This window comes from Bombina bombina, chromosome 12, assembly GCF_027579735.1.
Source record: "Bombina bombina isolate aBomBom1 chromosome 12, aBomBom1.pri, whole genome shotgun sequence".
Lineage (NCBI taxonomy): Eukaryota > Metazoa > Chordata > Amphibia > Anura > Bombinatoridae > Bombina > Bombina bombina.
The window spans coordinates 152,668,394-152,687,860 of record NC_069510.1 but is presented as its reverse complement, the minus strand read 5'-3'; the positions used below and the strand labels follow the sequence as shown (position 1 = coordinate 152,687,860).

Genomic DNA, 19,467 nt, shown 5'->3' with positions numbered 1-19,467 from the left:
TTTTTAACAAGACTGTACTGCCTAGTCAAAATCTCCTGTTTGTTACACAATTTTGTAAACAATATAATCAGATTTGTAGTATAGTCAAGAATAACTTGACCATCCTAAAAGGTGATGAGGCTTTAAAAGATATCCTAACATCTGGAGTTAACTGCATAGCACGTAAAGCCCCTACCATAAGAGAAATAACTAGTAAGCAGTTTACTGAAAAAGTAACAGTAGGCTCTAATTGGCTAAGCCTAAAATCAGGATGTTTTAAATGTGGCCATGTACCATGTAAAGGGTGCACGAGCATAACTGTGACTGACACTTTCTTCATATGTGACGAATCAAACATTTCATATTAGGGACAGGATTGACTGTAACTCCCAATATGTGGTCTATCTAGTAAAATGCTTATTTTGCTCTTGCCAATATGTAGGCATAACTACTCGCCCACTGAAAGATAGGATTCGTGAGCACCTGCGCTCTTTGGATGAAAAAGAGCCCAGAACACCTGTAGCTAAACACTTCAGACTACATGGTATGGGTCTCAAATATTTCTCATTTATAGGCATTGATCTAATCAAAAAACATCCCAGAGGGGGAGATAGGGAAAAAAGCCTTAGGAAAAAAGCCTTAGGAAAAAAGACGTTTTTTGGATTGTAAAATTACATACAAGAGCACCAGAGGGCATCAACAAGAGGATGGATGTTGACCTATTTGTTGAATAGCCCCTTGCTGCCCAGTTATCTAATTCTTACAAAATCCTTATCTTGATTTGTCAAAAAAGTGAGTTTCTACTTAAGTTTGCCTTCATCTGTTCCCTAGCTTATTAATATGGTTAAACCAATACAGTCCCTTAGTTCCTAAATTTGTTCAAATTAAAATCAAAATTTATTTGAAAATTAATATAGTAAAATTGCTAATTGCTGTAGTAAAGTTCCTCATTTGAAATTAGATCTTTTTCTTTCTTTTTTAATAACATCCATATATATATTTTTTTATTTATTTAGGTTTATTATTATTATTTAATGTTTATTTTTAATTATTTGCTTTAAACATATGACATGATATACCAAAAAACAAATATTGTTTTTAAAAAATATATTTTTTCCTTTTTTCTCTTTTCTTTTTTACAAGAGATAGTTATTTGGTTAAGATTGGATTTATATTCAGCTATCTAGTTTCCACATATCTGATACTTGGAAACTAAGTTTATATTGCCATTATTTATAAGGTTCTTAACCAGTACTTTGTGTCCTATCTCCACCTACAAGTATTACTTACATTTAGATTCCTATCTTTATATGATTTGTTATTGTTGTATTTATGAATTGTACGTTCTTTATTATTGAAATAATTGTTTTTGAATATATCACGATATATGTTTATATGCACTATTACCATTGCAGACTTCTATATATGAAGTCTTAGAACTTAATTGTTTACACATGTATATATCTATAAGAAAAAGAATGAGTGGTTGGCTTGTTTACAGCAAACGATCTTATCTCATATTACAGGTGTAACCGTTATCCTATTTACTTAATGATACCTGGATTGGTTGCTTTGCTGTATATAAGTCTATTCACACCTTGAACACATCACTTCTGATGAAGCGCATGTGCGAAACGCGTCAGATGTTAATGTCCTGGCTTCACCTTTGTACCTGCACTCTGCCAATAAACTGGTTTTGAACTGACCTTGGATGTAGCTTCGGCCTCTATGTTGCCATCCTTTGGGGATTTCTTGCTTTATATATATATATATATATATATATATATATATATATATATATATATATGTGTGTGTGTGTGTGTGTGTGTGTGTGTGTGTGTGCGTGCGCATATGTGTGCTTCATTAATAAACATACGTGTTTGTGTGTGTTTTATTTACATATATATGTTTGTATGTGTGTATGGCTATATAGATGGATAGAAAGATGGATAGATAGAAAAATAAATAGGATAGATGATGATAGATAGACCGGATAGATGATAGATATATAAATAGAGAGATAAATTATATATTCAAAGATAAAGATAGGATAGATGATGATAGATAGATAGATAGATAGATAAATAGGATAGATTATATACTCACAGATAGATAATTGATTAATAGACACATTAACTACATTGCAAATTCAGAAAGGTGAAAGTTAACTGAAAAGAATTCAAGTTAAAGTTCCTATAAAAATTGAAAAATAAACATTTTGCCATTTTAGGGCATTAGAAAGTGCACAGATGGGTATTTTTCCTTTTTGCTGATAAAAAATCCTTGAATTTTTTAAAGTCAATATGGCCTTTTCATTCTCAGAATCCCTCCAGGCCACGGCTTCCCACCCCCTGCATGGACTGATCACTACATGGGACCCTCTGAAGTCGGTCAGGAACCACAGGATTATAGTGCACCGTGCTGCTCCTCCTGGGACATGACTGAACAGATGTGATGAAATATGTGACAGGAACGAGGACGTACTTTGTGAATTAATAGCAACTTAAACTGCCCCTAAAGTAACAAAGGAGAACACAACTCTATTATTCACTAACAAATACATGTACTCCATAAAAATAAGTGTTAGTATATGGGGATGTATGTGTTATTGCACTGACATTTATATTACTATACAAACCTTTACACATATACTCTAATACTTCAGAATCGATACCGTAGAAAAACACAAGACCAGCTAAAGACAAAACACGTCCACAGTGTCCCAGAAGGCTAACAATATAAATATTTATAAATTATTGCCGAAATCCTCAAATCACTGAGGCTGCATAAAGAGCAGATTATTTCAAGTGTAATGTTGACGTATTGATAGCTACCAGAACAAGTGCTCTACCAAGTGTAACAAAGAGAAGGTCACTTAAAGGGACATTCCAGTGCACACAAACACGGCAAGATTACATACACGGCGTAGGTTTCAGCGAAACTGCTGAAACCCGCATTACCTAGCACATCGGGTGAATCACATACACAGAGCAGTCAGATGATAAACTGCCGCAAGTCGATAAACTGGCAATGTTCAGAAATGTGCTGAAAAGGAAATTTATGCTTACCTGATAAATTGATTTATTCTATGATACGACGAGTCCACGGATTTCATCCTTACTTGTGGGATATTATCCTCCTGCTAACAGGAAGTGGCAAAGAGCACCACAGCAGAGCTGTATATATAGATCCTCCCTTCCCTCCATCCCCAGTCAATCGACCGAAGGTTTAGGAAGAGAAAGGAAAAGCTAAAAGGTGCAGAGGTGAATGAAGTTGTAAAAATAAAATATAATCGGTCTTAAAATGACAGGGAGGGCCGTGGACTCGTCGTATCGTAGAAGAAATCAATTTACCAGGTAAGCATAAATTTCCTTTTCTTCTACAAGATACGACGAGTCCACGGATTTCATCCTTACTTGTGGGATACAATACCAAAGCTACAGGACACGGATGAAACGGAAGGGACAAGACAGAGACCTAGACGGAAGGCACCACTGCTTTCTCCCGAAAATAGCCTCAGAAGAAGCAAAAGTATCACATTTGGAAAATTTGGAAAAAGTAGGAAGAGACGACCAAGTCGCAGCCTTACAAATCTGTTCAACAGACGCATCGTTTTTAAAGGCCCATGTGGAAGCCACAGCCCTAGTAGAATGAGCAATAATTCTTTCAGGAGGCTGCTGTCCAGCAGTCTCATATACCAGGTGGATGATACTCCTCAGCCACAAAGAAAGAGAGGTAGCCGTAGCTTTCTGACCCCTACGCTTTCCAGAATAAACAAGGAATAATGAAGATGATTGACTAAAATCCTTGGTTGACTGTAAGTAAAACTTCAAGGCACGGACCACGTCCAGGTTATGTAACAGACGCTCCTTCTTAGAAGAAGGATTAGGACACAAGGAAGGAACAACAATTTCCTGATTAATATTCTTATTTGAAACAACCTTAGGATGAAATCCAGGTTTGGTACGTAAAACCACCTTATCAGAATGAAATATAAGATAAGACAAATCACATTGTAACGCTGAAAGCTCAGAAACTCTGCGAGCAGAAGAAATAGCAACCAAAAACAGAACTTTCCAAGATAACAACTTAATATCTATGGAATGCATGAGTTCAAACGGAACCCCTTGAAGAACTTGAAGAACCAAATTCAAACTCCAGGGAGGAGTAATTGGTCTAAATACAGGCTTAATTCTGGTTAGAGCCTGACCAAAAGACTGAACATCTGGCACATCTGCCAAACGTTTGTGAAGCAAAATAGACAAAGCAGAAATCTGTCCCTTTAAGGAACTCGCTGATAACCCTTTCTCCAATCCTTCTTGGAGAAAAGACAGAATCCTGGGAATCCTAACTTCACTCCATGAGTAAACCTTGGATTCACACCAATAAAGATATTTACGCCATATCTTATGATAGATTTTTCTAGTGACAGGCTTACAAGCCTGTATCAAAGTATCAATGACCGAATCAGAGAATTCCCGCTTAGATAAAATCAAGCGTTCAATCTCCAAGCAGTCAGCTGCAGAGAATTTAGATTTGGATGTTGGAAAGGTCCTTGAATGAGAAGGACCTGTCTCAAAGGAAGTTTCCACGGTGGCAGAGAGGACATGTCCACTAGATCCGTATATCAAGTCCTGTGTGGCCACGCAGGCGCTATCAGGATTACTGAAGCTCTCTCCTGTTTGATGCGAGCAATCACGCGTGGAAGGAGAGGAAACGGTGGAAACACATAAGCTAGGCTGAACGACCAAGGCACTGCCAAGGCATCTATCAGTTCGGCCTGAGGATCCCTCGACCTGGATCCGTAACGTGGAAGCTTGGCATTCTGACAAGATCCCATCAGATCCAATTCCGGTCTGCCCCATTGACGAATCAATGAGGCAAACACCTCCGGATGGAGTTCCCACTCCCCCGGATGAAAAGTCTGATAACTTAGAAAATCCGCTTCCCAGTTTTCTACTCCTGGGATGTAGATTGCCGATAGATAGCAAGAGTGGGCCTCCGCCCATCGGATTATCTTGGATACTTCTATCATCACTAAGGAACTACTTGTTCCCCCCTGATGATTGATATACGCCACAGTCGTGATATTGTCCGACTGGAATCTGATGAATTTGGCCGAAGCCAACTGAGGCCACGCCTGAAGCGCATTGAATATTGCTCTCAGTTCCAGAATATTGATTGGAAGTAGAGACTCCACCTGAGTCCAAACACCCTGAGCCTTCAGGGAATTCCAGACTGCACCCCAGCCCAGAAGACTGGCGTCCGTTGTCACTATCACCCGCAAGGGTCTGCGGAAACATGTCCCCTGGGACAGATGATCCGGCGACAACCACCAAAGAAGAAAGTCTCTGGTCTCTTGATCCAGATTTATCTGAGGCGATAAATTTGCATAGTCCCATTCCACTGTCCGAGCATGCACAGCTGCAGTGGTCAAAGATCAAGATCAGTGGTCAGAGATCAAAGCGAGCAAACGGAATGATGTCCATTGCCGCTACCATTAATCCAATGACCTCCATACACTGAGCCACTGATGGCCGAGGAATAGACTGAAGTGCTTGGCAAGTATATAGAATCTTTGATTTTCTGACCTCCGTCAGAAATATTTTCATGTCTACCGAGTCTATCAGAGTTCCCAAGAATTGAACTCTTGTTCATGAACTAGTGAACTCTTTTCTATGTTCACTTTCCACCCTTGAGTTCTCAGGAAAGACAACACTGTGTCCGTGTGAGATTTTGTCAGATAAGTCGCTGCCTGAATCAAAATATTGTCCAGATAAGGCGCCACTGCTATGCCCCGCGGTCTGAGAACCGCTAGAAGAGACCCTAGAACCTTTGTGAAGATTATGGGTGCTGTGGCCAACCCGAAGGGAAGAGCCATGAACTGATAATGTTTGTCCAGGAAGGCAAACCTTAGGAACTGATGATGATCCTTGTGAATAGGAATATGAAGGTATGCATCCTTCAAGTCCATGGAAGTCATATTGACCCTCCTGGATCATTGGTAAGATTGTTCGTATAGTCTCCATCTTGAATGATGGAACTCTGAGAAACTTGTTTAGACACTTGAGATCTAAAATGGGTCTGAAAGTTCCCTCTTTTTTGGGAACCACGAAAAGATTTGAGTAAAATCCCTGCCCCTGTTCCAGTTTTGGAACGGTACAAATTACTCCCATGGTAGAGAGGTCTTTTACACAGCGTAAGAACACCTCTTTTTTTATCTGGTCTACAGACAATCATGAAAGATGAAATCTCCCTCTTGGGAGAATATCCTTGAATTCCAGTTGATACCCGTGGGTCACGATTTCCAGTGCCCAGGGGTCCTGAACATCTCTTGCCGAACCTGAGCAAAGAAAAAAAGTCTGCCCCCTACTAGATCCGGTCCCGGATCGGGGGCCGCCCCTTTATTCTGTCTTTGTAGCCGCAGCTGGCTTCTTGGATTGTTTACCTTTATTCCAAGCCTGGTTGGGTCTCCAGACTGACTTGGATTGAGCAAAATTCCCTTCCATATCTTCCCTGAGGAAAATAGTACTCACCGGTACCATTTAAAATAAAAAACTTCTTGATTGAAGAAACTAAAACTAACACCTCACTTTACCTCTTCCTATACTAAGCACAGGCAAATAGAATGACTGGGGATGGAGGGAAGGGAGGAGCTATATATACAGCTCTGCTGTGGTGCTCTTTGCCACTTCCTGTTAGGAGGATAATATCCTACAAGTAAGGATGAAATCCGTGGACTCGTCGTATCTTGTAGAAGAAATAGACATTTCTGGAGTCGCCAGTGACTTACGGCAGTATATGATCTGAAGTCGCTTAAAGGGACAGTCTAGTCCAAAATAAACTTTCATGACTCAGATAGAGAATGTAATTTTAAACAATTTTTTAATTTACTTTTATCACCAATTTTGCTTTGTTCTCTTGGTATTCTTAGATGAAAGCTAAACCTAGGAGGTTCATACAGTGGGGCAAAAAAGTATTTAGTCAGCCACCAATTAAGTTCTCCCACTTAAGAAGATGAGAGAGGCCTGTAATTTTCATCATAGGTATACCTCAACTATGAGAGACAAAATGTGGAAACAAATCCAGACAATCACATTATTTGCAAATTATGGTGGAAAATAAGTATTTGGTCAATATCAAAAGTTCATCTCAATACTTTGTTATATATCCTTTGTTGGCAATGACAGAGGTCAAACTTTTCTGTAAGTCTTCACAAGGTTGTCACACACTGTTGCTGGTATGTTGGCCCATTCCTGCATGCAGATCTCCTCTAGAGCAGTGATGTTTTGGGGCTGTCGCTGGGCAACACAGACTTTCAACTCCCGCCAAAGGTTTTCTATGGGGATTGAGATCTAGAGACTGGCTAGGCCACTCCAGGACCTTGAAATGCTTCTTACGAAGCCACTCCTTTGTTGCCCGTACGGTGTGTTTGGGATCATTGTCATGCTGAAAGACCCAGCCACGTTTCATCTTCAATGCCCTTGCTGATGGAAGGAGGTTTGCACTCAAAATCTCACGATACATGGCCCCATTCATTATTTCATGTACACGGATCAGTCGTCCTGTTCCCTTTGCAAAGAAACAGCCCCAAAGCATGATGCTGCCACCCCCATGCTTCACAGTAGGTATGGTGTTCTTTGGTTGCAACTCAGCATTCTCTCTCCTCCAAACACGACGAGTTGTGTTTCTACCAAACAGTTATACTTTGGTTTCATCTGACCATATGACATTCTCCCAATCCGCTTCTGGATCATCCAAATGCTCTCTAGCATACTTCAGATGGGCCCGGACATGTACTGGCTTAAAGGGACACTGTAGCCAAAAAAATTATTTTGTGATTCAGATAGAGCATGCAATTTTAAGCAACTTTCTAATTTACTCCTATGATCAAATTGTCTTCATTTTCTTGGTATGTTTATTTGAAAAGCAAGAATGTAAGTTTAGATGCCGGCCCATTTTAGGTGAACAACCTGGGTTGTCCTTGCTGATTGGATAGCAGCTTTAAACAAGTGCTGTCCATGGTTCTAAACCCACAATTTGCTGGCTCCTTAGCTGAGATGCCTTCTTTTCAAATAAAGATTGCAAGAGAATGAAGAAAAATTGATAATAAAAGTTGCTTACAATTACATGCTCTATCTGAATCATGAAAGAAAAAATTTGGGTTCAGTGTCCCTTTAAGCAGGGGGATACGTCTGGCACTGCAGGATCTGAGTCCCTGGCGGCGTAGTGTGTTACTGATGGTAGCCTTTGTTACGTTGGTCACAGCTCTCTGCAAGTCATTCACTAGGTCCCCCCGTGTGGTTCTGGGATGTTTGCTCACCATTCTTGTTATCATTTTGACCCCACAGGGTGAGATCTTGTGTGGAGCCCCAGATCGAGGGGGATTATCAGTGGTCTTGTATGTCTTCCATTTTCTAATTATTGCTCCCACAATTGATTTCTTCACACCAAGCTGCTTGACTATTGCAGGTTCAGTCTTCCCAGCCTGGTGTAGGTCTACAATTTTATTTCTGGTGTCCTTCGACAGCTTTTTGGTCTTCACCATAATGGAGTTTGGAGTGTGACTGTTTGAACTTGTTATCAGTATAAAAGACACCTGTCCACAACCTCAAACAGGTGCCATTAATACAGGTAATGAGTGGAGGACAGAGGAGCCTCTTAAAGAAGAAGATACAGGTCTGCGAGAGCTAGAAATCTTGCTTGTTTGTAGGTGACCAAATACTTATTTTCCACCATAATATGCAAATAAATTCTTTCCAAATCAGACAATGTGATTGTCTGGATTTGTTTCCACATTTTGTCTCTCATAGTTGAGGTATACATATGATGGAAATTCCAGGTCTCTCTGATCTTCTTAAGTGGGAGAACTTGCACAATTGGTGGCTGACTAAATACTTTTTTGCCCCACTGTATGCTAATTTCTAAGTCCTTGAAGGCCACCTTTTCTCTCAGGGCATTTTGACAACTTTTTACCACTAAATGTTGTTTTTTCATGTGTGTCATATAGATAACACTGTGCTCATGCACGGAAAGTTCCAGGGAGCCAGTTCTGATTGGCTAAAATGCAAGTCTGTCAATAGAACTGAAATAAGGGAGCAGTTTGGAGAGGCTTAGATACAAGGTAACCACAGAGGTAAAAAGTGTATTAATATAACTGTGTTAGTTATGCAAAAATAGGGAATGGGTAATAAAGGGATTATCTATCTTTTTAAACAATAAAAATTCTGGTGTACACTGTCCCTTTAAGTTAAATTTCCGGTAAAAGTCTAACTTGCCTCCCAAAAATAAACCTGAATTGTCAAAACCCCTATATCCGCCATCCCCCACATCACAAGTAATAATTAAGTGTATTAACCTCTAATCTGCCATTCACCCACAACGTAAATAAGCAAATTCAAATATTAACCCCTAAACTGCCAACCTCCCACAACACCAACTACCTAATTGCAGTATTAACCCCTAAACCGCCAAACACCCACAATGCAAAGTATCAATCTAATCACTAAGCACCTTACCTAACACCCTCTAACTTAACCCCAAAAAAACTTTCATTAACGAAAATACAAAAAGACTATCTGCCTAAAAAAATTATATAAAAAAAATATTCTAACTTCCTATTAAAAAAAAACAAAAAACATTACAGTTAAAAAAAGGAAACCTAAGATTACATTAAAAAAAATCTAATATCAAAAGTAAAAAAATATAAGATTACAAAAAATAATAAACGAAATTATATAAAAAAATAAAATATTAAACCTAATCTAATACCCCTATAAAAACAAAAAAGCATAAATGTTTTGTAGATGATCTATTTATATAGCCCATAAAGTTTTTTTGTTTTTTTTTAATGTATAGTTTTGCTTATTTTTGAATAATATTGCTCTGATTTTCAGACTCATAACCAAGCCCCAAAGTTTTATGTGAATACCGTCAGCCACCTTCTCCAGCTTGCTCCTGTTTGTGTAAAGGGTCTTTTCATGAGGGTGTGTTACACCCATATCTAGGCCTGCAGTTGTGTGTGCACCTCTACAGATTACAGGAGCGTGTGTTACACCCATATCTAGGCCTACAGTTGTGTGTGCACCTCTACAGATTACAGGAGCAAGTGTTACACCCATATCTAGGCCTGCAGTTGTGTGTGCACCTCTACAGATTACAGGAGCGTGTGTTACACTCATATCTAGGCCTGCAGTTGTGTGTGCACCTCTACAGATTACAGGAGCGTGTGTTACACTCATATCTAGACCTGCAGTTGTGTGTGCACCTCTACAGATTACAGGAGCGTGTGTTACACCCATATCTAGGCCTACAGTTGTGTGTGCACCTCTACAGATTACAGGAGCGTGTGTTAGACCCATATCTAGGCCTACAGTTGTGTGTGCACCTCTACAGATTACAGGAGCGTGTGTTACACTCATATCTAGGCCTGCAGTTGTGTGTGCACCTCTACAGATTACAGGAGCGTGTGTTACACTCATATCTAGGCCTACAGTTGTGTGTGCACCTCTACAGATTACAGGACCGTGTGTTACACCCATATCTAGGCCTGCAGTTGTGTGTGCACCTCTACAGATTACAGGAGCGTGTGTTACACTCATATCTAGGCCTACAGTTGTGTGTGCACCTCTACAGATTACAGGAGCGTGCGTTACACTCATATCTAGGCCTACAGTTGTGTGTGCACCTCTACAGATTACAGGAGCGTGTGTTACACTCATATCTAGGTCTACAGTTGTGTGTGCACCTCTACAGATTACAGGAGCGTGTGTTACACTCATATCTAGGCCTGCAGTTGTGTGTGCACCTCTACAGATTACAGGAGCGTGTGTTACACTCATATCTAGGCCTACAGTTATGTGTGCACCTCTACAGATTACAGGAGTGTGTGCACCTCTACAGATTACAGGAGTGTGTGTTACACTCATATCTAGGCCTGCAGTTGTGTGTGCACCTCTACAGATTACAGGAGTGTGTGTTACACCCATATCTAGGCCTGCAGTTGTGTGTGCACCTCTACAGATTACAGGAGCGTGTGTTACACCCATATCTAGGCCTACAGTTGTGTGTGCACCTCTACAGATTACAGGAGCGTGTGTTACACCCATATCTAGGCCTGCAGTTGTGTGTGCACCTCTACAGATTACAGGAGCGTGTGTTACACCCATATCTAGGCCTGCAGTTGTGTGTGCACCTCTACAGATTACAGGAGCGTGTGTTACACTCATATCTAGGCCTACAGTTGTGTGTGCACCTCTACAGATTACAGGAGCGTGTGTTACACCCATATCTAGGCCTGCAGTTGTGTGTGCACCTCTACAGATTACAGGAGCGTGTGTTACACTCATATCTAGGCCTACAGTTGTGTGTGCACCTCTACAGATTACAGGAGGGTGTGTTACACTCATATCTAGGCCTGCAGTTATGTGTGCACCTCTACAGATTACAGGAGTGTGTGTTACACCCATATCTAGGCCTGCAGTTGTGTGTGCACCTCTACAGATTACAGGAGCGTGTGTTACACTCATATCTAGGCCTACAGTTGTGTGTGCACCTCTACAGATTACAGGAGCGTGTGTTACACCCATATCTAGGCCTGCAGTTGTGTGTGCACCTCTACAGATTACAGGAGCGTGTGTTACACTCATATCTAGGCCTACAGTTGTGTGTGCACCTCTACAGATTACAGGAGCGTGTGTTACACTCATATCTAGGCCTGCAGTTGTGTGTGCACCTCTACAGATTACAGGAGCGTGTGTTACACTCATATCTAGGCCTACAGTTGTGTGTGCACCTCTACAGATTACAGGAGCGTGTGTTACACCCATATCTAGGCCTGCAGTTGTGTGTGCACCTCTACAGATTACAGGAGTGTGTGTTACACCCATATCTAGGCCTACAGTTGTGTGTGCACCTCTACAGATTACAGGAGCGTGTGATACACTCATATCTAGGCCTGCAGTTGTGTGTGCACCTCTACAGATTACAGGAGCGTGTATTACACCCATATCTAGGCCTGCAGTTGTGTGTGCACCTCTACAGATTACAGGAGCGTGTGTTACACCCATATCTAGGCCTACAGTTGTGTGTGCACCTCTACAGATTACAGGAGCGTGTGTTACACTCATATCTAGGCCTACAGTTGTGTGTGCACCTCTACAGATTACAGGAGCGTGTGTTACACCCATATCTAGGCCTGCAGTTGTGTGTGCACCTCTACAGATTACAGGAGCGTGTGTTACACCCATATCTAGGCCTACAGTTGTGTGTGCACCTCTACAGATTACAGGAGTGTGTGTTACACTCATATCTAGGCCTACAGTTGTGTGTGCACCTCTACAGATTACAGGAGTGTGTGTTACACCCATATCTAGGCCTACAGTTGTGTGTGCACCTCTACAGATTACAGGAGCGTGTGTTACACCCATATCTAGGCCTGCAGTTGTGTGTGTGCACCTCTACAGATTACAGGAGCGTGTGTTACACCCATATCTAGGCCTGCAGTTGTGTGTGTGCACCTCTACAGATTACAGGAGCGTGTGTTACACCCATATCTAGGCCTACAGTTGTGTGTGCACCTCTACAGATTACAGGAGTGTGTGTTACACCCATATCTAGGCCTGCAGTTGTGTGTGCACCTCTACAGATTACAGGAGCATGTGTTACACTCATATCTAGGCCTGCAGTTGTGTGTGTGCACCTCTACAGATTACAGGAGTGTGTGTTACACCCATATCTAGGCCTGCAGTTGTGTGTGCACCTCTACAGATTACAGGAAAGTGTGTTACACTCATATCTAGGCCTGCAGTTGTGTGTGCACCTCTACAGATTACAGGAGCGTGTGTTACACTCATATCTAGGCCTGCAGTTGTGTGTGCACCTCTACAGATTACAGGAGCATGTGATACACCCATATCTTGGCCTGCAGTTGTGTGTGCACCTCTACAGATTACAGGAGCGTGTGTTACACTCATATCTAGGCCTGCAGTTGTGTGTGCACCTCTACAGATTACAGGAGCGTGTGTTACACTCATATCTAGGCCTGCAGTTGTGTGTGCACCTCTACAGATTACAGGAGCATGTGATACACCCATATCTAGGCCTGCAGTTGTGTGTGCACCTCTACAGATTACAGGAGCGTGTGTTACACTCATATCTAGGCCTACAGTTGTGTGTGCACCTCTACAGATTACAGGAGCATGTGTTACACCCATATCTAGGCCTACAGTTGTGTGTGCACCTCTACAGATTACAGGAGCGTGTGTTACACCCATATCTAGGCCTGCAGTTGTGTGTGCACCTCTACAGATTACAGGAGCGTGTGTTACACCCATATCTAGGCCTGCAGTTGTGTGTGCACCTCTACAGATTACAGGAGCGTGTGTTACACTCATATCTAGGCCTACAGTTGTGTGTGCACCTCTACAGATTACAGGAGCGTGTGTTACACCCATATCTAGGCCTACAGTTGTGTGTGTGCACCTCTACAGATTACAGGAGCGTGTGTTACACTCATATCTAGGCCTGCAGTTGTGTGTGCACCTCTACAGATTACAGGAGCGTGTGTTACACTCATATCTAGGCCTACAGTTGTGTGTGCACCTCTACAGATTATAGGAGCGTGTGTTACACTCATATCTAGGCCTGCAGTTGTGTGTGCACCTCTACAGATTACAGGAGTGTGTGTTACACTCATATCTAGGCCTGCAGTTGTGTGTGCACCTCTACAGATTACAGGAGCGTGTGTTACACTCATATCTAGACCTGCAGTTGTGTGTGCACCTCTACAGATTACAGGAGTGTGTGTTACACCCATATCTAGGCCTGCAGTTGTGTGTGCACCTCTACAGATTACAGGAGCGTGTTACACCCATATCTAGGCCTGCAGTTGTGTGTGCACCTGTACAGATTACAGGAGTGTGTGTTACACTCATATCTAGGCCTGCAGTTGTGTGTGCACCTCTACAGATTACAGGAGTGTGTGTTACACTCATATCTAGGCCTACAGTTGTGTGTGCACCTCTACAGATTACAGGAGCGTGTTACACCCATATCTAGGCCTGCAGTTGTGTGTGCACCTCTACAGATTACAGGAGTGTGTGTTACACTCATATCTAGGCCTACAGTTGTGTGTGCACCTCTACAGATTACAGGAGCGTGTGTTACACCCATATCTAGGCCTACAGTTGTGTGTGCACCTCTACAGATCACAGGAGCGTGTGTTACACCCATATCTAGGCCTGCAGTTGTGTGTGCACCTCTACAGATTACAGGAGCGTGTGTTACACTCATATCTAGGCCTGCAGTTGTGTGTGCACCTCTACAGATTACAGGAGCGTGTGTTACACCCATATCTAGGCCTGCAGTTGTGTGTGCACCTCTACAGATTACAGGAGCGTGTGTTACACTCATATCTAGGCCTGCAGTTGTGTGTGCACCTCTACAGATTACAGGAGCGTGTGTTACACTCATATCTAGGCCTACAGTTGTGTGTGCACCTCTACAGATTACAGGAGTGTGTGTTACACTCATATCTAGACCTGCAGTTGTGTGTGCACCTCTACAGATTACAGGAGCATGTGTTACACCCATATCTAGGCCTGCAGTTGTGTGTGCACCTCTACAGATTACAGGAGCATGTGTTACACCCATATCTAGGCCTGCAGTTGTGTGTGCACCTCTACAGATTACAGGAGCGTGTGATACACTCATATCTAGGCCTACAGTTGTGTGTGCACCTCTACAGATTACAGGAGCGTGTGTTACACTCATATCTAGGCCTACAGTTATGTGTGCACCTCTACAGATTACAGGAGTGTGTGTTACACTCATATCTAGGCCTACAGTTATGTGTGCACCTCTACAGATTACAGGAGCATGTGATACACCCATATCTAGGCCTACAGTTGTGTGTGCACCTCTACAGATTACAGGAGCGTGTGTTACACCCATATCTAGGCCTGCAGTTGTGTGTGCACCTCTACAGATTACAGGAGCGTGTGTTACACCCATATCTAGACCTGCAGTTGTGTGTGCACCTCTACAGATTACAGGAGCGTGTGTTACACCCATATCTAGGCCTACAGTTGTGTGTGTGCACCTCTACAGATTACAGGAGCGTGTGTTACACCCATATCTAGGCCTGCAGTTGTGTGTGCACCTCTACAGATTACAGGAGCGTGTGTTACACCCATATCTAGGCCTACAGTTGTGTGTGTGCACCTCTACAGATTACAGGAGCGTGTGTTACACTCATATCTAGGCCTGCAGTTGTGTGTGCACCTCTACAGATTACAGGAGCGTGTGTTACACTCATATCTAGGCCTACAGTTGTGTGTGCACCTCTACAGATTACAGGAGCGTGTGATACACCCATATCTAGGCCTACAGTTGTGTGTGCACCTCTACAGATTACAGGAGCGTGTGTTACACCCATATCTAGGCCTACAGTTGTGTGTGCACCTCTACAGATTACAGGAGCGTGTGTTACACCCATATCTAGGCCTGCAGTTGTGTGTGCACCTCTACAGATTACAGGAGCGTGTGTTAGACCCATATCTAGGCCTACAGTTGTGTGTGCACCTCTACAGATTACAGGAGCGTGTGTTACACCCATATCTAGGCCTACAGTTGTGTGTGCACCTCTACAGATTACAGGAGCGTGTGTTACACCCATATCTAGGCCTACAGTTGTGTGTGCACCTCTACAGATTACAGGAGCGTGTGTTACACCCATATCTAGGCCTACAGTTGTGTGTGCACCTCTACAGATTACAGGAGCGTGTGTTACACCCATATCTAGGCCTGCAGTTGTGTGTGCACCTCTACAGATTACAGGAGCGTGTGTTAGACCCATATCTAGGCCTACAGTTGTGTGTGCACCTCTACAGATTACAGGAGCGTGTGTTACACCCATATCTAGGCCTACAGTTGTGTGTGCACCTCTACAGATTACAGGAGCGTGTGTTACACCCATATCTAGGCCTGCAGTTGTGTGTGCACCTCTACAGATTACAGGAGCGTGTGTTACACCCATATCTAGGCCTACAGTTGTGTGTGCACCTCTACAGATTACAGGAGCGTGTGTTACACTCATATCTAGGCCTACAGTTGTGTGTGCACCTCTACAGATTACAGGAGCGTGTGTTACACCCATATATAGACCTGCAGTTGTGTGTGCACCTCTACAGATTACAGGAGCGTGTTACACCCATATCTAGGCCTGCAGTTGTGTGTGCACCTGTACAGATTACAGGAGTGTGTGTTACACTCATATCTAGGCCTGCAGTTGTGTGTGCACCTCTACAGATTACAGGAGCGTGTGTTACACTCATATCTAGGCCTACAGTTGTGTGTGTGCACCTCTACAGATTACAGGAGCGTGTGTTACACTCATATCTAGGCCTACAGTTGTGTGTGTGCACCTCTACAGATTACAGGAGCGTGTGTTACACCCATATCTAGGCCTGCAGTTGTGTGTGCACCTCTACAGATTACAGGAGCGTGTGTTACACTCATATCTAGGCCTGCAGTTGTGTGTGTGCACCTCTACAGATTACAGGAGCGTGTGTTACACTCATATCTAGGCCTGCAGTTATGTGTGCACCTCTACAGATTACAGGAGCGTGTGTTACACCCATATCTAGGCCTACAGTTGTGTGTGCACCTCTACAGATTACAGGAGCGTGTGTTACACTCATATCTAGGCCTACAGTTGTGTGTGTGCACCTCTACAGATTACAGGAGCGTGTGTTACACTCATATCTAGGCCTACAGTTGTGTGTGCACCTCTACAGATTACAGGAGTGTGTGTTACACTCATATCTAGGCCTGCAGTTGTGTGTGCACCTCTACAGATTACAGGAGCGTGTGTTACACCCATATCTAGACCTGCAGTTGTGTGTGCACCTCTACAGATTACAGGAGCGTGTGTTACACCCATATCTAGGCCTACAGTTGTGTGTGCACCTCTACAGATTACAGGAGCGTGTGTTACACCCATATCTAGGCCTACAGTTGTGTGTGCACCTCTACAGATTACAGGAGCGTGTGTTACACCCATATCTAGGCCTGCAGTTGTGTGTGCACCTCTACAGATTACAGGAGCGTGTGTTACACTCATATCTAGACCTGCAGTTGTGTGTGCACCTCTACAGATTACAGGAGCGTGTGTTACACTCATATCTAGGCCTACAGTTGTGTGTGCACCTCTACAGATTACAGGAGCGTGTGTTACACTCATATCTAGGCCTACAGTTGTGTGTGCACCTCTACAGATTATAGGAGCGTGTGTTACACTCATATCTAGGCATACAGTTGTGTGTGCACCTCTACAGATTACAGGAGCGTGTGTTACACTCATATCTAGGCCTACAGTTGTGTGTGCACCTCTACAGATTACAGGAGTGTGTGTTACACCCATATCTAGGCGTACAGTTGTGTGTGCACCTCTACAGATTACAGGAGCGTGTGTTACACTCATATCTAGGCCTACAGTTGTGTGTGCACCTCTACAGATTACAGGAGCGTGTGTTACACCCATATCTAGGCCTGCAGTTGTGTGTGCACCTCTACAGATTACAGGAGTGTGTGTTACACCCATATCTAGGCCTACAGTTGTGTGTGCACCTCTACAGATTACAGGAGCGTGTGTTACACTCATATCTAGGCCTGCAGTTGTGTGTGCACCTCTACAGATTACAGGAGTGTGTGTTACACCCATATCTAGGCCTGCAGTTGTGTGTGCACCTCTACAGATTACAGGAGCGTGTGTTACACTCATATCTAGGCCTACAGTTGTGTGTGCACCTCTACAGATTACAGGAGCGTGTGTTAAACTCATATCTAGGCCTACAGTTGTGTGTGCACCTCTACAGATTACAGGAGCGTGTGTTACACCCATATATAGACCTGCAGTTGTGTGTGCACCTCTACAGATTACAGGAGCGTGTGTTACACCCATATATAGACCTGCAGTTGTGTGTGCACCTCTACAGATTACAGGAGCGTGTGTTACACCCATATCTAGGCCTACAGTTGTGTGTGCACCTCTACAGATTACAGGAGCGTGTGTTACACCCATATCTAGGCCTGCAGTTGTGTGTGCACCTCTACAGATTATAGGAGCGTGTGTTACACCCATATATAGACCTGCAGTTGTGTGTGCACCTCTACAGATTACAGGAGCGTGTGTTACACTCATATCTAGGCCTACAGTTGTGTGTGCACCTCTACAGATTATAGGAGCGTGTGTTACACCCATATATAGACCTGCAGTTGTGTGTGCACCTCTACAGATTACAGGACCACCGTTTGCACCTCTCTATCTCCTCACAGCCACATTTTTAAATTAGGTCAGGAATTTACTTATATATCCAGGATGATAAAATCTCCTTACAAATGCTCATTTGCCAAACTCAATTTAATGTTTTGCTTATTAGAAGACCTGCTGTTGAACTATCCTGGCCAGGAAGTTATTTCAGAGACTAAAACATTAACTCAGTACAGGCCACCAGGGATAAGCCTTACACTTTGTGCAGAATAAATAAATAAAAATTAAAATGGTCTATTTCCTTGGGGAACTCAAAGCTTGTCTGCCTGAAATCCTTATTGATTGGGGCTCTGTGTGATATAAAGTACTTTATTTTAGCTAGTCTATCATTAACCCTCACACTGCCAAGAGGACTAGGGTGTATGAATAGGCCCATCTCCTGCAGAGGTTAAAGCTAATTAGTTATCTGTGGAACAATTTCTTCAAGGAACTGAGTATTAATCAAATAAAGTAAAGGGAATTAACAACATCCCACAGTGCCAAAATATTTGATATACATTTACTAAAATTTCACAGATTCACACTGACATATAATAGACTCCTATAACACGCAGTCCCTATTCATAACAAATATGTATACTTTTATCATGTTCTGGGTGATATTTTTACAGTATTTCAATGGGTTAAATATACTATATTCATTTATTTTTTAACTCTGCAGGATTTTTTTTTAGTCCTTAAAATTCTGTTAATTTTTACATGATTTTTATTTATTTTTTTTTATTTTTTTTAAGGAAGAAAAGAAAGAAAAGGGAAAAAAATTATTTTTTTTCTCTTACCAATCTTGGTTATCACTACATTAACAAGAAAGAGAAATATGAATATGACAGCTGCATGATATTTACAAGAAAAATACAATGCCACCTCAGTACAGCTATTTGTTAACTATGAAAAAATAAATATAAATTTATAATGATGTTTTTAATACCAGTCATGCCTAAAACCCCACATTAAAAACACACTGGATACTCCCAAAAACAACTAAACCTCCTATTTTAAGAACTTAAAGTTAAGTAAATTCTATATTATGTTATTAAAAATGTCATATTTTAAACTGTTTTAAAGTAATCTTTATTTTTCTTTAAAATAGATCTTAAGTCCTTAAAATAATTAGTTTTCATTTTTAGATTGTCCCTGTCAACCAGCAGCTCTTTAGG

At 42.2% G+C, this 19,467-nt stretch overlaps 1 protein-coding gene across 1 annotated transcript in view; it reads right to left on the bottom strand.

The window, feature by feature from the left end:
* DENND1A (DENN domain containing 1A) overlaps positions 1–19,467 on the bottom strand; it is a 1,966,771-nt gene that overhangs the window by 1,563,882 nt on the left and 383,422 nt on the right.